The sequence below is a fragment of the Aythya ferina genome, assembly GCF_964211825.1.
Source record: "Aythya ferina genome assembly, chromosome: 4".
Lineage (NCBI taxonomy): Eukaryota > Metazoa > Chordata > Aves > Anseriformes > Anatidae > Aythya > Aythya ferina.
Window position 1 is genome coordinate 77,359,943 of NC_140300.1, and position 27,287 is coordinate 77,387,229.

General features: G+C 47.4%; 2 long non-coding RNA genes across 4 annotated transcripts; both read left to right on the plus strand.

Annotated features, from left to right (window-relative positions):
- The first annotated feature begins 6,052 nt into the window (after positions 1-6,052).
- LOC311436317 lies at positions 6,053-17,499 on the plus strand. 2 transcript variants are annotated; one of them, XR_014692751.1, is made up of 3 exons: positions 6,053-6,101; positions 6,192-6,328; positions 17,432-17,499. It is a non-coding gene; the product is annotated as an uncharacterized lncRNA (long non-coding RNA). The 2 variants fall into 2 exon arrangements; XR_014692752.1 differs by lacking the exon at positions 17,432-17,499 and adding an exon at positions 8,802-9,087.
- An 82-nt stretch (positions 17,500-17,581) lies between these two features.
- Positions 17,582-23,830, plus strand: LOC311436319. Of its 2 annotated transcripts, none has more exons than XR_014692754.1 (3): positions 17,582-17,630; positions 17,721-17,857; positions 23,545-23,830. It is a non-coding gene; the product is annotated as an uncharacterized lncRNA (long non-coding RNA). The 2 variants fall into 2 exon arrangements; XR_014692755.1 differs by lacking the exon at positions 23,545-23,830 and adding an exon at positions 20,285-20,610.
- Positions 23,831-27,287: the final 3,457 nt, after the last annotated feature.

A 27,287-nucleotide genomic window follows, 5' to 3' on the forward strand; every position in this document is an offset into this window, starting at 1 on the left:
CCTTAAACTAATACATACCCGTACATTTCCCTCACCATAACCCTAATTTTAACAGTACCCATTACCCTAACACTTATCCTTACCTAACCCTAACCCTTACTCTAACCCTTACCCTGACCTGTACCCTTACACTTACCCTTACCCTTACACTTACCCTAACCCTTTCCCTTACCATTACTGATACCCTTACCCTGACCTGTACCCTTACACTTACCCTTACCCTTACACTTACCCTAACCCTTTCCCTTACCATTACCGATACCCTTACCCTTACCCTTACCCTTATCCTTACCCTTACCCTTACCTTTATCCTAACACCCTTACCCTAATCCTACACCTTTCTGCTACACTTACCCTTAGCCTAAATCTAAACCTTACACTTACCCTTACCCTTTCCCTCACCCTTACCATTACCCATATCCTTACTCTTCCTTTTACCGTTATCATTATCCTTAACCTTACCCTATCCCTTACAATTATCCTTGTCCATACAACTTACCCTTACCCTAACACTTACCCTTAACCTAACTCTATACCTAAACCTTACCTGAAACCTTACCCTGACCCTTACATTAACCCTAACCCTTATCCTAAACCTTACTCTTAACCTTAACCTTACCCGTAACCTTAACCTAATCCTTACCCTTACGTTTCCCTCACCATAAGCCTAAAATTTACCCTAACCATTACCCTAACACCCTTACCCTAACCCTTACTCTAACCCTTACAATGACCCATACCCTTACACATACACTTACACTTACTCTTACCCTAAACCTTACCCTTACCCTAACACTTACCCTTATCGTAAACCTTACCCTTTCTGCTACACTTACCATTAGCCTAAATCTAAATCTTACACTTACCCTTACTTGAACCGAATACTTACCCTTACGTTTCCCTCACCCTAACCCTAAAATTAACCCTAACCATTATTCTAACCCTTACCCTCACCCATACCCTTACACTCACCCTTACCCTTACATTACCATAACTCTTACCCATACCATAACCCATACCCTAACACATATTTGTACCCTTAACCTTACCGTTACCCTTACCCTTACCCTTACTCTATCCGTTACCCTTACGCTTACCCTTAACATAAACATTACCATTAATCTTACCCTTACGCTAACCCTTACCCTTACCCTATCCCTTACACTTTTCCTTATCCATACCCTTAACCTTACCCCAACCCTTACCCTTAAGCTGAACCTAACCCTAAACCTTACCCCAAACCTTTCCCTGAACCTTACATTAACACTAACCCTTAACCTAAACCTTACACTTACTCTTAACCTTAACCTTTCCCTTAACCTTACCCTTAACCTTAAGCTAGTACTTAACCTTACATTTTTCTCACCCTAATCCTAAAATTAACCCTAACCATTACCCTAACACTTAACCGTTACACTTACCCTTATTCTATCCGTTACCCTTACGCTTTCCCTTAACATAAACCTTACCCTTGACCTTACCCTTACCATAAGCCATACAACAACACTTAAATGTACACTTATGCTTACACTTACCCTAGCAATTACTCGTACAATTACCCTTACCCTTAACCTAAGCCGAAACTTTAAACCTTACAGTAAACCTTACCCTTTCTGCTACACTTACCCTTAGCCTAAATCTAAACCTTACACTTACCCTTACTGTAACCCTCACCCTTATCATTACCAATACCCTTACTCTTACCCTTACCCTAACCCTTACAATTACCCGTACTTTTACACATACCCTTACACTTACCCTTACTCTTAAACTTACACTAACCCTTACCCTTAACTAAATCTAACCCTTACACTAAACATCATCCTTACCCTTACCATTATCCCTTCTCTTACCCTTATCCTAAACGTTTCCCAAACCCTTACCCTTACATTAAACCGAACCCTTACCATAACTCTTAACCTTATCCTTAAACTTAACCTAATACTTACCCTTATGTTTCCCTCACCCTAAACCTAAAATTAGCCTAACCATTACCCTAACACTTACCCTTACTCTAACGCTTACCCTGAACTGTACCCTTACACTTCCACTTACCCACTTAAGTGTAAGAGTTAGGATAACGTTAACCTTAAGGGTGACCCTTTAGCTTATCCTTAATGTTTATGGTTAGGTTAAGAAAAACGGTAATGGTTTGGTAAGGGTAAGGTTAAGGGTAATTTTACGAGTAATTGCTAGGGTAAGTGTAAGCGTAAGTGTACATGTAAGTGTTGTTGTATGGCTTATGGTAAGGGTAAGGTCAAGGGTAAGGTTTATGTTAAGGGTAAGCGTAAGGGTAAGGGATAGAGTAAGGGTAAGGGTAAGGTTAAGGGTAACGGTAAGGTTAAGGGTACAAATATGTGTTAGGGTATGGGTTATGGTATGGGTAAGAATTAGGGTAAGTGTAAGGGTAAGGGTCAGGGTAATGGTAAGAGTAAGGGTTAGGGTTAGGGTAAGGTTAAGTGTTAGGGTAATGGTTAGGGTTAGTTTTAGGGTTAAAGTCAGGAAAATGTATGCGTAAGTATTAGGTGAATGTTAAGGGTAAGGTTAAGGTTAAGAGTAAGTGTAAGGTTTAGGGTAAGGGTTAGGGTTAATGTAAGGGTCAGGGTAAGGGTTGGGGTAAGGTTTAGGGTAAGGGTTAGGTTATGAATAAGTGTTAGGGTAAGGGTAAGGTTAATGGTAACCGTAAGTGTAAGGGTAAGGGTTAGGGTAAGGGGAAGAGTAAGGGGAAGGGGAAGTCTAAGGGTCCGGGTCAGGATAAAAGTTAGAGTAAGGGTTAGGGTTAGGGTTCGGTAAGGATAAGTGTTAGGGTAATGGTTACGGTTAATTTTAGGGTTATGGTGAGGGAAACGTAAGGGTATGTATTAGTTTAAGGGTAAGGTTAAAGTTAAGATTAAGTGTAAGGTTTAGGTTAAGGGTTAGGGTTAGAGTAAGGGTTAGGGTTAGGGTAAGGGTTAATGTAAGGGTCAGGGTAAGGGTTGGGGTAAGGTTTAGTTTAAGGGTAAAAGTAAGTATAATGGTAAGGGTAAGAGTGAAGGTTAGGGTAATGGTTAGATTTAGGTAAGGGTGAGGGTTAGGGTAAGGTTTAGAATTAGGCAAAGGGTATGTGTAGCACAAAGGGTAAGGTTTAGGATAAGGGTAAGTGTTAGGATAAGGGTAAGGTTTAGGGTTAGCTTAATAGTAAGGTTAAGAGTAATAGTACGAGTAATTGCTAGGGTAAGTGCAAGCGTAAGTGTACATGTAAGTGTTGTTGTATGGCTTATGATAAGGTTTAGGTTAAGGTTAAGGTTTATGTTAAGTGTAAGTGTAAGGGTAACGGAGACAGTAAAGGTAAGGGTAAGGGGAACGGTAAGGTTAAGGCTACAAGTACGTGTTAGGGTATGGGTTATGGTAAGGGTAAGGGTTAGGGTAAGGGTAAGTGTAAGGGTACGGGTCAGGGTAAGGGTTAGAATAAGGGTTAGAGTTACGGATAGGGTTAGGGTAAGGGTAAGTGTTGGGGTAATGGTTAGGGTTAATTTTAGGGTTAGGGTGAGGGAAACGTAAGGGTAAGTGTTAGTGTTATGGTTAAGGGTAAGGTTAAGAGTAAGTGTAAGTTTTAGGGTAAGGGTTAGGGTTAATGTAAGGTTCAGGGTAAGGGTTGGGGTAAGGTTTAGGGTTAGGGTTAGGTTAAGGGTAAAGATTAGGGCAAGGGTAAGGGCATGGATAAGGATAAGTGTAAGTGTTAGGGTAAGGGTAATGTTAAAGGTAACAGTAAGTGTAAGGAGAAGGGTTAGGGTAAGGGTAAGGGTAAGAGTATTGGTAATGATAAGGGTGAGGGTTACAGTAGGGGTAAATGCAAGGTTTAGATTTCGGCTAAGGGTAAGTGTAGCAGAAAGGGTAAGGTTTACTGTAAGGTTTTGGCTTAGGTTAAGGGTAAGGGTAAGGGTAATTGTACGAGTAATTTTAGGGTTAGGGTAAGGTCAAGTGTTAGGGTAATGTTTAGGGTTAATTTTAGGGTTAGGGTGAGGGAAACGTAAGGGTAAGTGTTAGTGTTATGGTTAAGGGTAAGGTTAAGAGTAAATGTAAGTTTTAGGGTAAGGGTTAGGGTTAATGTAAGGGTCAGGGTAAGGGTTGGGGTAAGGTTTAGGGTAAGGGTTAGGTTAAGGGTAAGTGTTAGGGTAAGAGTAAGGTTAATGGTAACCGTAAGTGTAAAGGTAAGGGTTAGGGTAAGGGTAAGAATAAGGGTATGGGTAATGGTAAGGGTGAGGGTTAGGCTAAGGGTAAGTGTAAGGTTTAGATTTAGGCTAAGGGTAAGTGTAGCAGAAAGGGTAAGGTTTACGGTAAGGGTAAGTGTTAGGATAAGGGTAAGGTTTAGGGTTAGGTTAAGGGTAAGTGATAGGGTAAGGGATAGGGTAAGGGATAGGGATAGGGTAAGGTAAGGGTAAGGGTTAGGGTAACAGTAAGGGTAAGGGTACGGGTAGAAGTATGTGTTAGAGTAGGGGTTATGGTAAGGGTAAGGGTAAGGGTTAGGGTAAGAGTAAGTGTAAGGGTATGTGTAAGTGTACGGGTCACTGTAAGTGTTAGAGTAAGGGTTATGTTAGGGGTAACTGTTAGGGTAATGGTTAGGGTTAATTTTAGGGTTAGTGTGAGGAAAACGAAAAGGTAAGTATTAGGTTAAGGTTAAGAGCAAGTGTAAGGTTTAGGTTAAGGGTAAGGGTTAATGTAAGCGTCCTGGAAAGGGTTCAGGTAAGGTTTAGGGTTAGAGTTAGGTTAGGGTTAAGTGTTAGGAAAAGGGTAAGTTGTATGTATAAGAATAAGTGTAAGAGTAAGGGTATTGGTAATGATAAGGGTGAGGGTTAAGGATAAGGTATAAGGATAAGAGTATTTTAATTTTTTAATTCAATTAATTTTAAAATAAAATTTTTTAATTTAATTAATTAATATTTTAATTGTACGAGTAATTGTTAGGGTAAGTTTAAGCGGAAGTGTACATTTAAGTGTTGTTGTATGGCTTATTTTAAGGGTAAGGTTAAGTGTTAGCGTAATGGTTATGGTTAATTATAGGGTTAGGGTGAGAAAAACGTAAGGTTAAGTATTAGCTTAAGGTTAAGGGTAAGGTTAATGTTAAGAGTAAGTGTAAGGTTTAGGGTAAGGGTTAGGGTTAATGTAAGGGTCAGGGTAAAGGTTGGGGTAAGGTTTAGGGTAAGGGTTAGGTTCAGGATAAGTGTTAGGGTAAGTGTAAGGTTAATGGTAACCGTAAGTGTAAAGGTAAGGGTTAGGGTAAGGATAAGGGTATGGGTAATGGTAAGGGTGAGGGTTATGCTAAGAGTAAGTGTAAGGTTTAGATTTAGGCTAAGGATAAGTGTAGCAGAAAGGGTAAGGTTTACGGTAAGGTTTAAGGTTTAGGGTTAGGTTAAGGGTACGGGTAAGGGTAAGGGTACGGGTCAGGGTAAGGGTTAGAGTAAGGGTTTGAGTAAGGGTAAGGGTAAGGGTTAGGATAAGTGTAAGGGTGCAAGCAAGGATTAGGGCAAGAGTAAGTGTAAGGGTAATAGAAAGGGTTAGGGTAAGTGTAAGGGTAAGGGAATGTGTTAGGATATGTTTTAGGGGAAGCAGAAGGGTAAGGGTTAGGTTAAGTGTAAGGGGAAGGGGAAGGTAAGGGGAAGGGTTGGAGTAAGGTATAGGGTAAGGGTAAGGTTATGGTTAAAGGAAAGAGTAAGGGTAAGGAAAAAGTAAAGGTAAGGATTTGGGTAATGGTAAGGGTGAGAAGGGTTAGGGTAAGGGTTACGGTAAGGGTTAGGTAACGCAGTGTACAACCTGGGACGTCACACGCAGAGCTGCCTCTGGCAAGGTGAGTGAGGAACAGATGTAGCAGTTGTTGTGTTGTAGGTCTCACTGTTCCTCTAAGCATCCCCTCTTTGTCTTTTAGAGGTGTTGTAGCTGTTTGAAGAGGGTAGATTGAAGCATCTGCCTCGGGGCCTGGTAAGCGGCAGAGGTAAGGGAGCAGATGAGAGTAACTTACCTAGTTGTGCTGTGTCTTTGGATGCTGCATCGGCCTATGCGTTTCTTTTTCTTTCACAGGTGTCTCGCACAGGCTCAAAGGAGCAAACTGCACTCTGAAGAGCTGTGTAAGAAGAGGGGCTGGTCATGAGCTGGGTTGGAGCAGAACGACCAAGTAGCACAAGGTGACTATGAAAGGTGTCCGTCTTGCTTTGCAGGTGCCGTGGCAGGCTCTCCACAGAAGTGGATAAGGATATGAGATAAGGCCAGAGAGCGACAAGGAGCGGCACGTGCAGGGATGGTTTTGAAGCGCTGCGGTGGCTTACTCTTCTGTTCATCAGGTGCCACAGGCAAGGTGGGTTGTAACATCAGTCGTTATATTTGCATGAAAGCAGTTCACTTGAATGCCACAGTGCATCTGAGTAGGGTGTTCTAGCAGAACAAGCTTGTCTGGCACAGCGGTGCCTGATGGCAGTGTGTTTCCTCAGGTGAAGAGGTGCCTGAAGCCCCATCCTATCTAGCCTGCACACAATTATCTGAGAATGAAAGCTGCTTTCCAGTAATTCAGAAAGCCAAGTTACGTCTCAGCCTTGAGCATCTCGGGCTTTTGGGCCTGTCTGTAACATTTGGCACCAGCACTAATACTTTTTTTGGCATATGTTTAGCGTTTGGGGCCTGTGTCTGGGATTTGGGCCCTGTCTCGAACCACTGGGGCTTTGTCCTGGGTTTTGGAGCCTGCCTCTAGAGTTCAGGGCCTGTGATTAGGCTTTTGGGGTCTGTGTCTGGGGGCCGGTATCTGGGGGCAAGGGGGGAGCTGCTTGTAGACCCTTGGGGCCAGCATTGAGGGGGTTGGGAGCTGACTCTACACCTTTGGGGCCTGCTTCTGGGGGCGGGGGGGGGGTTGAGACCAGCATCTGGGGGAGGGGTGGGAGCTCTTTGTATTCCTTTGGAGCCTGTGTCGGGGGGCGGGGGGGGGGGGGGGAAGGGGAGGGTTGGTTGGGAGGTGCTTGTACACTGTTGGAGCCTGGGTTGAGGGAGGAGGTTTGGAGCTGCTTCTACACCTTTGGGCCTGGCATCGGGGGTAGGGGGTTGGGTGCTGGTTGTAGGGGCCTGTGTTTGGGGGGGGGGGCTTGGGACCTGCGTCTGGGGGAGGGGTGGGAGCTGCTTGTACACCTTTGGGGCCTGCATGTGTGGGGGGTCAGGGCCTGTGTCTAGCGGGCTGGGAACTGCTTGTACAATGTAGGAATCTGTTTCTGCAGGGTGGCTGGGAGCTGTTTGTACAACTTTGGGGCCAGCATCTGGGGGTGGCTGGGAGCTGCCTGTACACTGTAGGGGCCTGTGTTTGTGGGGGCCTTGGGGGCCTCCCTCGGGGGGGGGGGGGAGGATTGGGAGCTGCTTGTATAGGGTAGGGGGCCTGCCTGGCAGGGGTTGGGAGCTGCTTGTAGAATTTGGGTCGCTGTGTCTGGGGGGGCGGTTGGGGCCTGTGTCTCAGGGGTGTTGGGAACTGGTTGTACACCTTTGGGTCATGTCTTTGGGGGGAGCTACTTGTACACTTTTGGGGTCTGTATTTGAGGGGGGTTGGGAGCTGCTTGTGCACTTTTGGACCTATGTTTAGGCTGGTTGGGAGTTGCTCATGCATTCTAGGTGCCTCCCTTTTGAGAAGGGTTGGGGCCTGCATCTGTGGGTGGTTGGGAGCTGCTTGTACACTATAGGGGCCATGGTCTTGGAGGGGGGTCTGGGCTGTTTATACACCTCTGTGGCCTGTGTTTGGGGGGGGGGGGGGTGGGCCTGTGCCTGGGGAAGTTGGGAGCTGTTTGTTCACTCTAGGAGCCTCCATTTGGGGGTCTTTGGGGCCTCCCTTTGAGGGGGAGGGAGTTGGGAGTTGGTTGTACACCTCCGCATCCCGTGTCTTGGGGGGGGTGGGGGGAGTGGGACCGGTCTCTGAAGGGGCGGGTTGTGAGCTGCTTGTACACCTGTGTCGGGGGGAGGGTAGGGAGGTTGGCGGGGGTCGGGTCCGGGTCTTGGGCCAGTGTCTGGGTGGAGTCCAGTTCTTGGGAGGGGGTGGTGGGGTAGGAGCTGCTTGTGGGCAGTTGGGGTCTGCATCTGGGTGTGGTTGGTGCCTGCTTCTGTTGGCAGTTTGGGGCCTGCTTGTAGACTTGTGCAGCCTGGGTTTGGGGGCTTTTCTGTAACGTTTGGGGCCTGCATTTTTGCTTTGGGATGCATCTTGAGCTTTTGAGGCCTAGCAGTAGCATTTGGGGCCTGCATCTGGGGCTTTTCTGTAGCATTTTGGTTGCGTATTTGTGATTTGGGGCCTGTATCGTGGGTTTTGCCTTTTTTGTAGTTTCCATCTTTGTGTGTGTGTGTTTCGTTGTTGGTTGTCTGGGGTTAGGGGCAGTTTGGGGTTTGGATTAAGGTCAGTGTCATTAGCGTTAGGGGGTTGATAATAAGGGTTAGGGTTGTGGTTAGAGTTGTTAGGTTTAAGGGGAATAAGGATTTCAGGGTAAGGGGATCAAGGTTGTGGGAATAAAAATGTTGTTTTTGCGCAGTTACATCCTGTAGAGGGAAGGAAGGTGGTATTGAGATATGCTTGCAGTGATAAGACAGCTTAACAGTGTGAAATGAGTTCATCTGATTCGTGTCAATATGGAACAATGCTAGGGCCGCATGATATGATGAAAAGTCTGAGAAAACCAGAGTGGTTAATATATATAGTTCTTGAATCTTGCAAAGGAATGGTCCAGCAATTCGGGTCAATAGAGGATAAGAGAACAAAGGGGTTTCAGAATAACTGCTAACTATTACAACTGTTGCATGGGACACTATGCAAGTGTCTGCCATCCAGCCAAGATGGACAAAGGAGATGGACAAGAGAAAAGCCTGGGAGGAAGACTACGAGCCTTCAGTACGAGCGGCCCCCAGAGGGACCACCGGAGACTGATAACGCCTGCACCAGTGGGAGGGTTTGGATTCTGGGAACTAATTAGAATAACCCTGCCTTTTGTAGAAGTAGTAATGAATATGTATTAGCCTAGCAGCATAAAAACCAGCCGCCTGATGTAACTTGTGTGCGTCTTGGTGGAGCAGAGACTCCTGGCGCACCCAGCGCTGCTTGCTTACCTCTATTCATTTAATAAATTGTAAATTTCAATTGCAATCCTATTTGGGACCCAGTCATTTATTACAAGTGGGCGCTCGTCCGGGAGGGCTTTGGTTCCTGATTTCTGGTTTGATCTAGGAGAGGCACCCCCACCATTTGGTGGCTGCTGTTTGAGTCAGGTCGGAACTAATGGCATCTTGAACCTGAATAAAGGTAAGCAACGTTTCTGATTCTTTTTTTCAGCTCCCTTGCCAGCTGCAGCACTATATTTTGCCCGTAACTGTGTGTGTGAAGATCCGAACGAAGATGACGGAGTCGTAAGCATTTAAAGCGTATACCGTTCGGTTGGGTGGGGTTCGGTTGCCTGTGTGTGTAAGAGTGTGACTGAGATGGAACTTAGTTCTGAAGCGATTGTGGAGGTCTTCTAACCGCAGTTCCAATCTCCCGCGAGGGACTTGGCCGGTGAAGGACCGAAGGGATTCCTATAGGATTTGTGGGTGTGTGATAGGTCCTCGACCCCCTGCAAGACACTCTTACTAAGGTAACCAAGGGCTGTGGGAATTGCCAGAGTAAAATTCCTAGATGGGTCAGACAAAATCGAAGACCAGAGACCAGAAGAAAGGGAGCAAATTACCAGTCATACCACCAGAAAGTCCATTAGGAATAACGATTCGAAATTGGAATGATAGGGACCCCAGAAAAGGAAAAAGTAAATTAAAAATGGTCCAGTATTGTGTGACAGAATGGCCAAAGGAGCCTTTAAGACTACATGTCTTTTGGCCTGTTTTTGGATCCTTCGAAGACTGGATTTGCCAGGCCTTAAATATCCATGTTAATTCAAAGGAACCTTTTAGCCAGGAAGAAAGTGATTATGCAGGATTATGGATCAGGAAGACTTCAGGTCCTTTTCCAGCCTCAATATTTACACTAAAAGCAGGTAAGAAATTTGAAGAACAAGAAGAACATGAAAAAGAAAAAGAAGATAAACGTGAGCCGTTGGATAAGCTACCACCTCCATATCCTAACAATCCACCCCCGGCGGCTCCCCCTCCGGTGGCTGTGGTATCGCCACCAGTACCACCGTTGCCCCAGCTTCCACCACCAACAGCACCAGAATTAGACCGACCTCCGGCCACATGCAGGAGAAGTAGGACGGATGTATCTGAGAGGGCTTCTCTATATCCCTTAAGGGAGGTAACTGGTGTATAACTGGTGCGCGTCTTGGTGGAGCAGAGACTGCCGGCGTACCCAGCACTGTTTGCTTACCTCTATTCATTCAGTGAATTGTAAACTTTGATTGTAATCCTATTTGGGACTTTTATTTATTATAACAGACAACCTTGTAAAACGCAGACAACCAGAATCCTTACAGCAATTAGGTGGAAATCACGGCGTAAGAAACATTACCACCTCAAAGAGTAAAAACCTCAAAAGAAATGTGACTTGTAACAGGCCAGCAGCTGTGTATTTTCTGTGAAGCACCAGCTAGATTATGAACCTTGAATAGCACAGTTAAAGGGGAAACAGGGGAGGGTCCCGGTCCTCGGCAGAAAAAAAAAGTGTATAAACTGTGTATGGAATTAGTAGGCACCCTCCTGCTTGTGGGACACCCGCCATTGTAATCTCGAATAATAATGCTACTGTACTGAGATCCTCGACTCAGCCTATGCTATTTGCTACAGATAAGACAATGAACAAACATTTATGGTGTATTACCCTAAGTTTTTGGGTTAGGGTTTTTTGCGTCTTAATGTTTTGGGGTTAGGGTTTGGAGCGCCATTATTCCATTATTGTTGTTGTATGGCTTATGGTAAGGGTAAGGTCAAGGGTAAGGTTTATGTTAAGGGTAAGCGTAAGGGTAAGGGATAGAGTAAGGGTAACGGTAAGGTTAAGGGTAACGGTAAGGTTAAGGGTACAAATATGTGTTAGGGTATGGGTTATGGTATGGGTAAGAATTAGGGTGAGTATAAGGGTAAGGGTAAGTGTAAGGGTACAGGTCAGGGTAAGGGTTAGAGTAATGGTTAGGGTTAGGGTTAGGGTAAGGTTAAGTGTTAGGGTAATGGTTAGGGTTAGTTTTAGGGTTAAAGTCAGGAAAACGTATGCGTAAGTATTAGGTTAATGTTAAGGGTAAGGTTAAGGTTAAGAGTAAGTGTAAGGTTTAGGGTAAGGGTTTGGGTTAATGTAAGGGTCAGGGTAAGGGTTGGGGTAAGGTTTAGGGTAAGGGTTAGGTTAAGGATAAGTGTTAGGGTAAGGGTAAGGTTAATGGTAACCGTAAGTGTAAAGGTAAGGGTTCGGGAAAGGGTAAGAATAAGGGTATGGGTAATGGTAAGGCTGAGGGTTAGGCTAAGGGTAAGTGTAAGGTTTAGATTTACGCTAAGGGTAAATGTAGCAGAAAGGGTAAGGTTTACAGTAAGGGTAAGTGTTAGGATAAGGGTAAGCTTTAAGGTTAGGTTAAGGGTAAGGTATAGGGTAAGGGTAAGAGTAAGGGTAAGGGTAAGGGTAAGGGTAAGGGCAATGGTAACGGTAACAGTAAGGGTAAGTGTTACGGTAAGGGTAAGGGTTACCGTAAGGGTATGGGTACGGGTAGAGGTATGTGTTAGAGTATGGGTTATGGTAAGGGTAAGGGTTAGGGTAAGGGTAAGTGTTGGGGTAATGGTTAGAGTTAATTTTAGGGTTAGGGTGTGGGAAACGTAAGGGTAAGTATTAGGTTAAGGTTAAGGGTAAAGTTAAGGTTAAGTGTAAGTTTTAGGGTAAGGGTTAATGTAAGGGTCAGGGTAAGGGTTCAGGTAAGGTTTAGGGTTAGGGTTAGGTTAAGGTTAAGTGTTAGGGTAAGCGGAAGTTGTATGGATAAGGATAAGTGTAAGGAATAGGGTAAGGGTAAGTGTTAGGGTAAGGGTAAGATTAATGGTAACCGTAAGTGTTAGGGTAAGGGTAAGAGTAAGGGGAAGTGGAAGGGGAAGGGGAAGGGGAAGGGGAAGGGGAAGGGGAAGGGGAAGGGGAAGGGGAAGGGGAAGTCTAAGGGTCCGGGTCAGGGTAAAAGTTAGAGTAAGGGTTAGGGTTAGGGTTCGGTAAGGATAAGTGTTAGGGTAATGGTTACGGTTAATTTTAGGGTTATGATGAGGGAAACGTAAGGGTATGTATTAGTTTAAGGGTAAGGTTAAAGTTAAGGTTAAGTGTAAGGTTTAGGTTAAGGGTTAAGGTTAGAGTAAGGGTTAGGGTTAGGGTTAGGGTTAGGGTTAGGGTTAGGGTTAGGGTTAGGGTAAGGGTTAGGGATAATGTAAGGGTCAGGGTAAGGGTTGGGGTAAGGTTTAGGTTAAGGGTAAAAGTAAGTATAATGGTAAGGGTAAGAGTGAAGGTTAGGGTAATGGTTAGATTTAGGTAAGGGTGAGGGTTAGGGTAAGATTTAGAATTAGGCAAAGGGTAAGTGTAGCAGAAAGGGTAAGGTTTAGGATAAGGGTAAGTGTTAGGATAAGGGTAAGGTTTAGGGTTAGCTTAATAGTAAGGTTAAGGGTAATTGTACGAGTAATTGCTAGGGTAAGTACAAGCGTAAGTGCACATGTAAGTGTTGTTGTATGGCTTATGATAAGGGTTAGGTTAAGGTTAAGGTTTATGTTAAGTGTAAGTGTAAGTGTAAGGGTAACGGAGACAGTAAAGGTAAGGGTAAGGGTAAGGGGAACGGTAAGGTTAAGGCTACAAGTACGTGTTAGGGTATGGGTTATGCTAAGGGAAAGGCTTAGGGTAAGGGTACGGGTCAGGGTAAGGGTTAGAGTAAGGGTTAGAGATTACGGTTAGGGTTAGGGTAAGGGTAAGTGTTAGGGTAATGGTTAGGGTTAATTTTAGGGTTAGGGTGAGGGAAACGTAAGGGTAAGTATTAGGTTAATGTTAAGGGTAAGGTTACGGTTAAGAGTAAGTGTAAGTTTTAGGGTAAGGGTTAGGGTTAATGTAAGGGTCAGGGTAAGGGCTGGGATAAGGTTTAGGGTTAGGGTTAGGTTAAGGGTAAGGATTAGGGTAAGGGTAAGGGCATGGATAAGGATAAGTGTAAGTGTTAGGGTAAGGGTAATGTTAAAGGTAACAGTAAGTGTAAGGAGAAGGGTTAGGGTAAGGGTAAGAGAAAGGGTATTGGTAATGATAAGGGTGAGAGTTACAGTAAGGGTAAGATTTAAAGTAATGTTTAGTAAGATTTAAAGTAAGGTTTAGATTTAGGCTAAGGGTAAATGTAGCAGAAAGGGTAAGGTTTACTGTAAGGTTTAAGGTTTCGGCTTAGGTTAAGGGTAAGGGTAAGGGTAAGGGTAATTGTACTAGGAATTGCTAGGGTAAGTGTAAGCGTAAGTGTACATGTAAGTGTTGTTGTATGGCTTATGGTAAGGGTAAGGTCAAAAGTAAGGTTTATGTAAAGAGTAAGCTTAAGGGTAACGGATAGAGTAAGGGTAAGGGTAAGGTTAAGGGTAACGGTAAGGTTAAGGGTACAAATATGTGTTAGGGTATGGGTTATGGTATGGGTAAGAATTAGGGTAAGTAAAAGGGTAAGGGTAAGGGTAAGTGTAAGGGTACGGGTCAGGGTAAGGGTTAGAGTAAGGGTTAGGGTTAGGGTTAGGGTAAGGTTAAGTGTTAGGGTAATGGTTAGGATTAGTTTAAGGGTTAAAATCAGGAAAACGTATGCGTAAGTATTAGGTTAATGTAAAGGGTAAGGTTAAGAGTAAGTGTAAGGTTTAGGGTAAGGGTTAGGGTTAATGTAAGGGTCAGGATAAGGGTTGGGGTAAGGTTTAGCGTAAGGGTTAGGTTAAGGATAAGTGTTAGGGTAAGGGTAAGGTTAATGGTAACCGTAAGTGTAAAGGTAAGGGTTATGGTAAGGGTAAGAATAAGGGTATGGGTAATGGTAGAAGAAAGGGTAAGGTTTCCGGTAAGGGTAAGTGTTAGGATAAGGGTAAGGTTTAGGGTTAGGGTAAGGGTAAGGGATAGGGTAAGGGTAAGGGTAAGAGTAAGGGAAAGGGAAAGGGTAAGGGTAAGGGTAAGGGTAAGGGTAAGGGTAGGGTAAGGGTAAGGGTTACGGTAAGGGTAAGGGTTACCGTAAGGGTACGGGTACGGGTAGAAGTATGTGTTAGAGTATGGGTTATGGTAAGGGTAAGGGTTAGGGTAAGGGTAAGTGTAGGGGTAATGGTTAGGGTTAATTTTAGGGTTAGGCTGAGGGAAAAGTAAGGGTAAGTATTAGGTTAAGGTTAAGGGTAAGGTTAAGGTTAAGTGTAAGTTTTAGGGTAAGGGTTAATGTAAGGGTCAGGGTAAGGGTTCAGGTAAGGTTTAGGGTTAGGGTTAGGTTAAGGTTAAGTGTTAGGGAAAGCGTAATTTGTATGGATAAGATAAGTGTAAGGGATAGGGTAAGAGTAAGTGTTAGGGTAAGGGTAAGGTTAATGGTAACCGTAAGTGTAAGGGTAAGGGTTAGGGTAAGGGTAAGCGTAAGGGGAAGGGTAAGGGGAAGTCTAAGGTTCTGGCTCAGGGTAAAAGTTAGAGTAAGGTTTAGGGTTAGGTAAGTATAAGTGTTAGGGTAATGGTTACGGTTAATTTTAGGGTTATGATGAGGGAAACGTAAGGGTATGTATTAGTTTAAGGGTAAGGTTAAAGATAAGATTAAGTGTAAGGTTTAGGTTAAGGGTTAGGTTTAGAGTAAGGGTTAGGGTTAGGGTTAGGGTTAGGGTTAGGGTCAGGGTCAGGGTCAGGGTCAGGGTCAGGGTCAGGGTCAGGGTTAGGGTTAGGGTTAGGGTTAGGGTTAGGGTTAGGGTTAATGTAAGGGTCAGGGTAACGGTTGGGGTAAGGTTTAGGTTAAGGGTAAAAGTAAGTATAATGGTAAGGGTAAGGGTGAGGGCTAGCGTAATGGTTAGATTTAGGTAAGGGTGAGGGTTAGGGTAAGATTTAGAATTAGGCAAACGGTAAGTGCAGCAGAAAGGGTAAGGTTTAGGATAAGGGTAAGTGTTATCATAAGGGTAAGGTTTAGGGTTAGCTTAATAGTAAGGTTAAGGGTAATTGTACGAGTAATTGCTAGGGTAAGTCAAGCGTAAATTTACATGTAAGTGTTGTTGTATGGCTTATGATAAGGGTTAGGTTAAGGTTAAGGTTTATGTTAAGTGTAAGTGTAAGGCTAACAGAGACAGTAAAGGTAAGGGTAAGGGGAACGGTAAGGTTAAGGCTACAAGTACGTGTTAGGGTATGGGTCATGGTAAGGGAAAGGCTTAGGGTAAGGGTAAGTGTAAGGGTACGGGTCAGGGTAAGGGTTACAGTAAGGGTTAGAGTTACGGTTAGGGTTAGGGTAAGGGTAAGTGTTAGGGTAATGGTTAGGGTTAATTTTCGGGTTAGGTTGAGGGAAACGTAAGGGTAAGTGTTAGGGTAATGGTTAAGGGTAAGGTTACGGTTAAGAGTAAGTGTAAGTTATAGGGTAAGTGTTAGGGTTAATGTAAGGGTCAGGGTAAGGGCTGGGATAAGGTTTAGGGTTAGGGTTAGGTTAAGGGTAAAGATTAGGCTAAGGGTAAGAGTAAGGTTTAGATTTAGGCTAAGGGTAAGTGTAGCAGAAAGGGTAAGGTTTACTGTATGGTTTAGGCTTAGGTTAAGGGTAAGGGTAAGCGTAAGGGTAATTGTACGAGTAATTTTAGGGTTAGGGTAAGGTTAAGTGTTAGGGTAATGGTTAGGGTTAATTTTAGGGTTAGGGTGAGGGAAACGTAAGGGTAAGTATTAGGTTACAGCTAAGGTTAAGGTTAAGAGTAAGTGTAAGGTTTAGGGTAAGGGTTAGGGTTAATGTAAGGGTCAGGGTAAGGGTTGGGGTAAGGTTTAGGGTAAGGGTTAGGTTAAGGATAAGTGTTAGGGTAAGGGTAAGGTTAATGGTAACCGTAAGTGTAAAGGTAAGGGTTAGGGTAAGAGTAAGAATAAGGGTATGGGTAATGGTAAGGGTGAGGGTTAGGCTAAGGTTAAGTGTAAGGTTTAGATTTACGCTAAGGGTAAGTGTAGCAGAAAGGGTAAGGTTTACGGTAAGGGTAAGTGTTAGGATAAGGGTAAGGTTTAGGGTTAGGTTAAGGGTAAGGGATAGGGTAAGGGATTGGGTAAGGGATAGGGTAAGAGTAAGGGTAAGGGTAAGGGTAAGGGTAAGGGTAAGGGTAAGAGTAAGAGTTAGGGTAACGGAAAGCGTAAGGGTACGGGTGGAAGTATGTGTTAGAGTATGGGTTATGATAAGGGTAAGGGTTAGGGTAAGAGTAAGTGTAAGGGTATGTTTAAGTGTACGGGTCACTGTAAGTGTTAGAGTAAGGGTTAGGTTAGGGGTAACTGTTAGGGTAATGGTTAGGGTTAATTTTAGGGTTAGTGTGAGGAAAACGTAAAGGTAAGTATTAGGTTAAGGTTAAGAGCAAGTGTAAGGTTTAGGTTAAGGGTAAGGGTTAATGTAAGCGTCCTGGAAAGGGTTCAGGTAAGGTTTAGGGTTAGAGTTAGGTTAGGGTTAAGTGTTAGGAAAAGGGTAAGTTGTATGTATAAGAATAAGTGTAAGAGTAAGGGTATTGGTAAAGATAAGGGTGAGGGTTAAGGATAAGGTATAAGGATAAGGGTATTTAAATTTTTTAATTCAATTTATTTTAAATTAAAATTTTTTAATTTAATTAATTAATATTTTAATTGTACGAGTAATTGCTAGGGCAAGTTTAAGCGTAAGTGTACATTTAAGTGTTGTTGTGTGGCTTATTGTAAGGGTAAGGTTAAGTGTTAGCGTAATGGTTATGGTTAATTATAGGGTTAGGGTGAGAAAAACGTAAGATTAAGTATTAGCTAAAGGTTAAGGGTAAGGTTAATGTTAAGAGTAAGTGTAAGGCTTAGGGTAAGGGTTAGGTTAAGGATAAGTGTTAGGGTAAGGGTAAGGTTAATGGTAACCGTAAGTGTAAAGGTAAGGGTTAGGATAAGAGTAAGAATAAGGGTATGGGTAATGGTAAGGGTGAGGGTTAGGCTAAGGGTAAGTGTAAGGTTTAGATTTAGGCTAAGGGTAAGTGTAGCAGAAAGGGTAAGGTTTACGGTAAGCTTTCAGCTTTAGGGTTAGGTTAAGGGGAAGGGGAAGGGGAAGGGGAAGGTAAGGGGAAGGGTTGGAGTAAGGTATAGGGTAAGGGTAAGGTTATGGTTAAAGGAAAGAGTAAGGGTAAGGAAAAAGTAAAGGTAAGGATTTGGGTAATGGTAAGGGTGAGAAGGGTTAGGGTAAGGGTTACGGTAAGGGTTAGGTAACGCAGTGTACAACCTGGGACGTCACACGCAGAGCTGCCTCTGGCAAGGTGAGTGAGGAACAGATGTAGCAGTTGTTGTGTTGTAGGTCTCACTGTTCCTCTAAGCATCCCCTCTGTCTTTTAGAGGTGCTGTAGCTGTTTGAAGAGGGTAGATTGAAGCATCTGCCTCGGAGGCTGGTAAGCGGCAGAGGTAAGGGAGCAGATGAGAGTAACTTACCTAGTTGTGCTGTGTCTTTGGATGCTGCATCGGCCTATGCGTTTCTTTTTCTTTCACAGGTGTCTCGCACAGGCTCAAAGGAGCAAACTGCACTCTGAAGAGCTGTGTAAGAAGAGGGGCTGGTCATGAGCTGGGTTGGAGCAGAACGACCAAGTAGCACAAGGTGACTATGAAAGGTGTCCGTCTTGCTTTGCAGGTGCCGTGGCAGGCTCTCCACAGAAGTGGATAAGGATATGAGATAAGGCCAGAGAGCGACAAGGAGCGGCACGTGCAGGGATGGTTTTGAAGCGCTGCGGTGGCTTACTCTTCTGTTCATCAGGTGCCACAGGCAAGGTGGGTTGTAACATCAGTCGTTATATTTGCATGAAAGCAGTTCACTTGAATGCCACAGTGCATCTGAGTAGGGTGTTCTAGCAGAACAAGCTTGTCTGGCACAGCGGTGCCTGATGGCAGTGTGTTTTCTCAGGTGAAGAGGTGCCTGAAGCCCCATCCTATCTAGCCTGCACACAATTATCTGAGAATGAAAGCTGTTTTCCAGTAATTCAGAAAGCCAAGTTACGTCTCAGCCTTGAGCATCTCGGGCTTTTGGGCCTGTCTGTAACATTTGGCACCAGCACTAATACTTTTTTTGGCATATGTTTAGCGTTTGGGGCCTGTGTCTGGGATTTGGGCCCTGTCTCGAACCACTGGGGCTTTGTCCTGGGTTTTGGAGCCTGCCTCTAGAGTTCAGGGCCTGTGATTAGGCTTTTGGGGTCTGTGTCTGGGGGCCGGTATCTGGGGGCAAGGGGGGAGCTGCTTGTAGACCCTTGGGGCCGGCATTGAGGGGGTTGGGAGCTGACTCTACACCTTTGGGGCCTGCTTCTGGGGGCGGGGGGGGGGTTGAGACCAGCATCTGGGGGAGGGGTGGGAGCTCTTTGTATTCCTTTGGAGCCTGTGTCGGGGGGCGGGGGGGAGGGGGAAGGGGAGGGTTGGTTGGGAGGTGCTTGTACACTGTTGGAGCCTGGGTTGAGGGAGGAGGTTTGGAGCTGCTTCTACACCTTTGGGCCTGGCATCGGGGGTAGGGGGTTGGGTGCTGGTTGTAGGGGCCTGTGTTTGGGGGGGGGGGCTTGGGACCTGCGTCTGGGGGAGGGGTGGGAGCTGCTTGTACACCTTTGGGGCCTGCATGTGTGGGGGGTCAGGGCCTGTGTCTAGCGGGCTGGGAACTGCTTGTACAATGTAGGAATCTGTTTCTGCAGGGTGGCTGGGAGCTGTTTGTACAACTTTGGGGCCAGCATCTGGGGGTGGCTGGGAGCTGCCTGTACACTGTAGGGGCCTGTGTTTGTGGGGGCCTTGGGGGCCTCCCTCGGGGGGGGGGGGGAGGATTGGGAGCTGCTTGTATAGGGTAGGGGGCCTGCCTGGAGGGGTTGGGAGCTGCTTGTAGAATTTGGGTCCCTGTGTCTGGGGAGGGGGTTGGGGCCTGTGTCTCAGGGGTGTTGGGAACTGGTTGTACACCTTTGGGTCCTGTCTCTGGGGGGGAGCTACTTGTACACTTTTGGGGTCTTTATTTGAGGGGGGTTGGGAGTTGCTCATGCATTCTAGGTGCCTCCCTTTTGAGAAGGGTTGGGGCCTGCATCTGTGGGTGGTTGGGAGCTGCTTGTACACTATAGGGGCCATGGTCTTGGAGGGGGGTCTGGGCTGTTTATACACCTCTGTGGCCTGTGTTTGGGGGGGGGGGTGGGCCTGTGCCTGGGGGAGTTGGGAGGTGCTTGTTCACTCTAGGAGCCTCCATTTGGGGGTCTTTGGGGCCTCCCTTTGAGGGGGAGGGAGTTGGGAGTTGGTTGTACACCTCCGCATCCCATGTCTTGGGGAGGGGGGGGGGAGTGGGACCGGTCTCTGAAGGGGCGGGTTGTGAGCTGCTTGTACACCTGTGTCGGGGGGGAGGGTAGGGGGGATGGCGGGGGGCGGGCCCGGGTCTTGGGCCAGTGTCTGGGTGGAGTCCAGTTCTTGGGAGGGGGTGGTGGGGTAGGAGCTGCTTGTGGGCAGTTGGGGTCTGCATCTGGGTGTGGTTGGTGCCTGCTTCTGTTGGCAGTTTGGGGCCTGCTTGTAGACTTGTGCAGCCTGGGTTTGGGGGCTTTTCTGTAACGTTTGGGGCCTGCATTTTTGCTTTGGGATGCATCTTGAGCTTTTGAGGCCTAGCAGTAGCATTTGGGGCCTGCATCTGGGGCTTTTCTGTAGCATTTTGGTTGCGTATTTGTGATTTGGGGCCTGTATCGTGGGTTTTGCCTTTTTTGTAGTTTCCATCTTTGTGTGTGTGTGTTTCGTTGTTGGTTGTCTGGGGTTAGGGGCAGGTTGGGGTTTGGATTAAAGTCAGTGTCATTAGCGTTAGGGGGTTGATAATAAGGGTTAGGGTTGTGGTTAGAGTTGTTAGGTTTAAGGGGAATAAGGATTTCAGGGTAAGGGGATCAAGGTTGTGGGAATAAAAATGTTGTTTTTGCGCAGTTACATCCTGTAGAGGGAAGGAAGGTGGTATTGAGATATGCTTGCAGTGATAAGACAGCTTAACAGTGTGAAATGAGTTCATCTGATTCGTGTCAATATGGAACAATGCTAGGGCCGCATGATATGATGAAAAGTCTGAGAAAACCAGAGTGGTTAATATATATAGTTCTTGAATCTTGCAAAGGAATGGTCCAGCAATTCGGGTCAATAGAGGATAAGAGAACAAAGGGGTTTCAGAATAACTGCTAACTATTACAACTGTTGCATGGGACACTATGCAAGTGTCTGCCATCCAGCCAAGATGGACAAAGGAGATGGACAAGAGAAAAGCCTGGGAGGAATACTACGAGCCTTCAGTACGAGCGGCCCCCAGAGGGACCACCGGAGACTGATAACGCCTGCACCAGTGGGAGGGTTTGGATTCTGGGAACTAATTAGAATAACCCTGCCTTTTGTAGAAGTAGTAATGAATATGTATTAGCCTAGCAGCATAAAAACCAGCCGCCTAATGTAACTTGTGTGTGTCTTGGTGGAGCAGAGACTCCTGGCGCACCCAGCGCTGCTTGCTTACCTCTATTCATTTAATAAATTGTAAATTTCAATTGCAATCCTATTTGGGACCCAGTCATTTATTACAAGTGGGCTCTCGTCCGGGAGGGCTTTGGTTCCTGATTTCTGGTTTGATCTAGGAGAGGCACCCCCACCATTTGGTGGCTGCTGTTTGAGTCAGGTCGGAACTAATGGCATCTTAAACCTGAATAAAGGTAAGCAAAGTTTCTGATTCTTTTTTTCAGCTCCCTTGCCAGCTGCAGCACTATATTTTGCCCATAATTGTGTGTGTGAAGATCCGAACGAAGATGACGGAGTCGTAAGCATTTAAAGCGCATACCGTTTGGTTGGGTGGGGTTCGGTTGCCTGTGTGTGTAAGAGTGTGACTGAGATGGAACTTAGTTCTGAAGCGATTGTGGAGGTCTTCTAACCGCGGTTCCAATCTCCCGTGAGGGACTTGGCCGGTGAAGGACCGAAGGGATTCCTGTAGGATTTGTGGGTGTGTGATAGGTCCTCGACCCCCTGCAAGACACTCTTACTAAGGTAACCAAGGGCTATGGGAATTGCCATAGTAAAATTCCTAGATGGGTCAGACAAAATCAAAGACCAGAGACCAGAAGAAAGGGAGCAAATTACCAGTGTTTCCTCAGGTGAAGAGGTGCCTGAAGCCCCATCCTATCTAGCCTGCACACAATTATCTGAGAATGAAAGCTGCTTTCCAGTAATTCAGAAAGCCAAGTTACGTCTCAGCCTTGAGCATCTCGGGCTTTTGGGCCTGTCTGTAACATTTGGCACCAGCACTAATACTTTTTTTGGCATATGTTTAGCGTTTGGGGCCTGTGTCTGGGATTTGGGCCCTGTCTCGAACCACTGGGGCTTTGTCCTGGGTTTTGGAGCCTGCCTCTAGAGTTCAGGGCCTGTGATTAGGCTTTTGGGGTCTGTGTCTGGGGGCCGGTATCTGGGGGCAAGGGGGGAGCTGCTTGTAGACCCTTGGGGCCGGCATTGAGGGGGTTGGGAGCTGACTCTACACCTTTGGGGCCTGCTTCTGGGGGCGGGGGGGGGGTTGAGACCAGCATCTGGGGGAGGGGTGGGAGCTCTTTGTATTCCTTTGGAGCCTGTGTCGGGGGGCGGGGGGGGGGGGGAAGGGGAGGGTTGGTTGGGAGGTGCTTGTACACTGTTGGAGCCTGGGTTGAGGGAGGAGGTTTGGAGCTGCTTCTACACCTTTGGGCCTGGCATCGGGGGTAGGGGGTTGGGTGCTGGTTGTAGGGGCCTGTGTTTGGGGGGGGGGGCTTGGGACCTGCGTCTGGGGGAGGGGTGGGAGCTGCTTGTACACCTTTGGGGCCTGCATGTGTGGGGGGTCAGGGCCTGTGTCTAGCGGGCTGGGAACTGCTTGTACAATGTAGGAATCTGTTTCTGCAGGGTGGCTGGGAGCTGTTTGTACAACTTTGGGGCCAGCATCTGGGGGTGGCTGGGAGCTGCCTGTACACTGTAGGGGCCTGTGTTTGTGGGGGCCTTGGGGGCCTCCCTCGGGGGGGGGGGGGAGGATTGGGAGCTGCTTGTATAGGGTAGGGGGCCTGCCTGGCAGGGGTTGGGAGCTGCTTGTAGAATTTGGGTCGCTGTGTCTGGGGGGGCGGTTGGGGCCTGTGTCTCAGGGGTGTTGGGAACTGGTTGTACACCTTTGGGTCCTGTCTCTGGGGGGGAGCTACTTGTACACTTTTGGGGTCTGTATTTGAGGGGGGTTGGGAGCTGCTTGTGCACTTTTGGACCTATGTTTAGGCTGGTTGGGAGTTGCTCATGCATTCTAGGTGCCTCCCTTTTGAGAAGGGTTGGGGCTTGCATCTGTGGGTGGTTGGGAGCTGCTTGTACACTATAGGGGCCATGGTCTTGGAGGGGGGTCTGGGCTGTTTATACACCTCTGTGGCCTGTGTTTGGGGGGGGGGGGGGGGGGTGGGCCTGTGCCTGGGGAAGTTGGGAGCTGTTTGTTCACTCTAGGAGCCTCCATTTGGGGGTCTTTGGGGCCTCCCTTTGAGGGGGAGGGAGTTGGGAGTTGGTTGTACACCTCTGCATCCCGTGTCTTGGGGGGGGTGGGGGGAGTGGGACCGGTCTCTGAAGGGGCGGGTTGTGAGCTGCTTGTACACCTGTGTCGGGGGGAGGGTAGGGAGGTTGGCGGGGGTCGGGTCCGGGTCTTGGGCCAGTGTCTGGGTGGAGTCCAGTTCTTGGGAGGGGGTGGTGGGGTAGGAGCTGCTTGTGGGCAGTTGGGGTCTGCATCTGGGTGTGGTTGGTGCCTGCTTCTGTTGGCAGTTTGGGGCCTGCTTGTAGACTTGTGCAGCCTGGGTTTGGGGGCTTTTCTGTAACGTTTGGGGCCTGCATTTTTGCTTTGGGATGCATCTTGAGCTTTTGAGGCCTAGCAGTAGCATTTGGGGCCTGCATCTGGGGCTTTTCTGTAGCATTTTGGTTGCGTATTTGTGATTTGGGGCCTGTATCGTGGGTTTTGCCTTTTTTGTAGTTTCCATCTTTGTGTGTGTGTGTTTCGTTGTTGGTTGTCTGGGGTTAGGGGCAGTTTGGGGTTTGGATTAAGGTCAGTGTCATTAGCGTTAGGGGGTTGATAATAAGGGTTAGGGTTGTGGTTAGAGTTGTTAGGTTTAAGGGGAATAAGGATTTCAGGGTAAGGGGATCAAGGTTGTGGGAATAAAAATGTTGTTTTTGCGCAGTTACATCCTGTAGAGGGAAGGAAGGTGGTATTGAGATATGCTTGCAGTGATAAGACAGCTTAACAGTGTGAAATGAGTTCATCTGATTCGTGTCAATATGGAACAATGCTAGGGCCGCATGATATGATGAAAAGTCTGAGAAAACCAGAGTGGTTAATATATATAGTTCTTGAATCTTGCAAAGGAATGGTCCAGCAATTCGGGTCAATAGGGGATAAGAGAACAAAGGGGTTTCAGAATAACTGCTAACTATTACAACTGTTGCATGGGACACTATGCAAGTGTCTGCCATCCAGCCAAGATGGACAAAGGAGATGGACAAGAGAAAAGCCTGGGAGGAAGACTACGAGCCTTCAGTACGAGCGGCCCCCAGAGGGACCACCGGAGACTGATAACGCCTGCACCAGTGGGAGGGTTTGGATTCTGGGAACTAATTAGAATAACCCTGCCTTTTGTAGAAGTAGTAATGAATATGTATTAGCCTAGCAGCATAAAAACCAGCCGCCTGATGTAACTTGTGTGCGTCTTGGTGGAGCAGAGACTCCTGGCGCACCCAGCGCTGCTTGCTTACCTCTATTCATTTAATAAATTGTAAATTTCAATTGCAATCCTATTTGGGACCCAGTCATTTATTACAAGTGGGCGCTCGTCCGGGAGGGCTTTGGTTCCTGATTTCTGGTTTGATCTAGGAGAGGCACCCCCACCATTTGGTGGCTGCTGTTTGAGTCAGGTCGGAACTAATGGCATCTTGAACCTGAATAAAGGTAAGCAACGTTTCTGATTCTTTTTTTCAGCTCCCTTGCCAGCTGCAGCACTATATTTTGCCCGTAACTGTGTGTGTGAAGATCCGAACGAAGATGACGGAGTCGTAAGCATTTAAAGCGCATACCGTTCGGTTGGGTGGGGTTCGGTTGCCTGTGTGTGTAAGAGTGTGACTGAGATGGAACTTAGTTCTGAAGCGATTGTGGAGGTCTTCTAACCGCGGTTCCAATCTCCCGTGAGGGACTTGGCCGGTGAAGGACCGAAGGGATTCCTATAGGATTTGTGGGTGTGTGATAGGTCCTCGACCCCCTGCAAGACACTCTTACTAAGGTAACCAAGGGCTATGGGAATTGCCATAGTAAAATTCCTAGATGGGTCAGACAAAATCAAAGACCAGAGACCAGAAGAAAGGGAGCAAATTACCAGTGTTTCCTCAGGTGAAGAGGTGCCTGAAGCCCCATCCTATCTAGCCTGCACACAATTATCTGAGAATGAAAGCTGCTTTCCAGTAATTCAGAAAGCCAAGTTACGTCTCAGCCTTGAGCATCTCGGGCTTTTGGGCCTGTCTGTAACATTTGGCACCAGCACTAATACTTTTTTTGGCATATGTTTAGCGTTTGGGGCCTGTGTCTGGGATTTGGGCCCTGTCTCGAACCACTGGGGCTTTGTCCTGGGTTTTGGAGCCTGCCTCTAGAGTTCAGGGCCTGTGATTAGGCTTTTGGGGTCTGTGTCTGGGGGCCGGTATCTGGGGGCAAGGGGGGAGCTGCTTGTAGACCCTTGGGGCCGGCATTGAGGGGGTTGGGAGCTGACTCTACACCTTTGGGGCCTGCTTCTGGGGGCGGGGGGGGGGTTGAGACCAGCATCTGGGGGAGGGGTGGGAGCTCTTTGTATTCCTTTGGAGCCTGTGTCGGGGGGCGGGGGGGGGGGGGAAGGGGAGGGTTGGTTGGGAGGTGCTTGTACACTGTTGGAGCCTGGGTTGAGGGAGGAGGTTTGGAGCTGCTTCTACACCTTTGGGCCTGGCATCGGGGGTAGGGGGTTGGGTGCTGGTTGTAGGGGCCTGTGTTTGGGGGGGGGGGCTTGGGACCTGCGTCTGGGGGAGGGGTGGGAGCTGCTTGTACACCTTTGGGGCCTGCATGTGTGGGGGGTCAGGGCCTGTGTCTAGCGGGCTGGGAACTGCTTGTACAATGTAGGAATCTGTTTCTGCAGGGTGGCTGGGAGCTGTTTGTACAACTTTGGGGCCAGCATCTGGGGGTGGCTGGGAGCTGCCTGTACACTGTAGGGGCCTGTGTTTGTGGGGGCCTTGGGGGCCTCCCTCGGGGGGGGGGGGGAGGATTGGGAGCTGCTTGTATAGGGTAGGGGGCCTGCCTGGCAGGGGTTGGGAGCTGCTTGTAGAATTTGGGTCGCTGTGTCTGGGGGGGCGGTTGGGGCCTGTGTCTCAGGGGTGTTGGGAACTGGTTGTACACCTTTGGGTCCTGTCTCTGGGGGGGAGCTACTTGTACACTTTTGGGGTCTGTATTTGAGGGGGGTTGGGAGCTGCTTGTGCACTTTTGGACCTATGTTTAGGCTGGTTGGGAGTTGCTCATGCATTCTAGGTGCCTCCCTTTTGAGAAGGGTTGGGGCTTGCATCTGTGGGTGGTTGGGAGCTGCTTGTACACTATAGGGGCCATGGTCTTGGAGGGGGGTCTGGGCTGTTTATACACCTCTGTGGCCTGTGTTTGGGGGGGGGGGGGGGGTGGGCCTGTGCCTGGGGAAGTTGGGAGCTGTTTGTTCACTCTAGGAGCCTCCATTTGGGGGTCTTTGGGGCCTCCCTTTGAGGGGGAGGGAGTTGGGAGTTGGTTGTACACCTCTGCATCCCGTGTCTTGGGGGGGGTGGGGGGAGTGGGACCGGTCTCTGAAGGGGCGGGTTGTGAGCTGCTTGTACACCTGTGTCGGGGGGAGGGTAGGGAGGTTGGCGGGGGTCGGGTCCGGGTCTTGGGCCAGTGTCTGGGTGGAGTCCAGTTCTTGGGAGGGGGTGGTGGGGTAGGAGCTGCTTGTGGGCAGTTGGGGTCTGCATCTGGGTGTGGTTGGTGCCTGCTTCTGTTGGCAGTTTGGGGCCTGCTTGTAGACTTGTGCAGCCTGGGTTTGGGGGCTTTTCTGTAACGTTTGGGGCCTGCATTTTTGCTTTGGGATGCATCTTGAGCTTTTGAGGCCTAGCAGTAGCATTTGGGGCCTGCATCTGGGGCTTTTCTGTAGCATTTTGGTTGCGTATTTGTGATTTGGGGCCTGTATCGTGGGTTTTGCCTTTTTTGTAGTTTCCATCTTTGTGTGTGTGTGTTTCGTTGTTGGTTGTCTGGGGTTAGGGGCAGGTTGGGGTTTGGATTAAGGTCAGTGTCATTAGCGTTAGGGGGTTGATAATAAGGGTTAGGGTTGTGGTTAGAGTTGTTAGGTTTAAGGGGAATAAGGATTTCAGGGTAAGGGGATCAAGGTTGTGGGAATAAAAATGTTGTTTTTGCGCAGTTACATCCTGTAGAGGGAAGGAAGGTGGTATTGAGATATGCTTGCAGTGATAAGACAGCTTAACAGTGTGAAATGAGTTCATCTGATTCGTGTCAATATGGAACAATGCTAGGGCCGCATGATATGATGAAAAGTCTGAGAAAACCAGAGTGGTTAATATATATAGTTCTTGAATCTTGCAAAGGAATGGTCCAGCAATTCGGGTCAATAGGGGATAAGAGAACAAAGGGGTTTCAGAATAACTGCTAACTATTACAACTGTTGCATGGGACACTATGCAAGTGTCTGCCATCCAGCCAAGATGGACAAAGGAGATGGACAAGAGAAAAGCCTGGGAGGAAGACTACGAGCCTTCAGTACGAGCGGCCCCCAGAGGGACCACCGGAGACTGATAACGCCTGCACCAGTGGGAGGGTTTGGATTCTGGGAACTAATTAGAATAACCCTGCCTTTTGTAGAAGTAGTAATGAATATGTATTAGCCTAGCAGCATAAAAACCAGCCGCCTGATGTAACTTGTGTGCGTCTTGGTGGAGCAGAGACTCCTGGCGCACCCAGCGCTGCTTGCTTACCTCTATTCATTTAATAAATTGTAAATTTCAATTGCAATCCTATTTGGGACCCAGTCATTTATTACAAGTGGGCGCTCGTCCGGGAGGGCTTTGGTTCCTGATTTCTGGTTTGATCTAGGAGAGGCACCCCCACCATTTGGTGGCTGCTGTTTGAGTCAGGTCGGAACTAATGGCATCTTGAACCTGAATAAAGGTA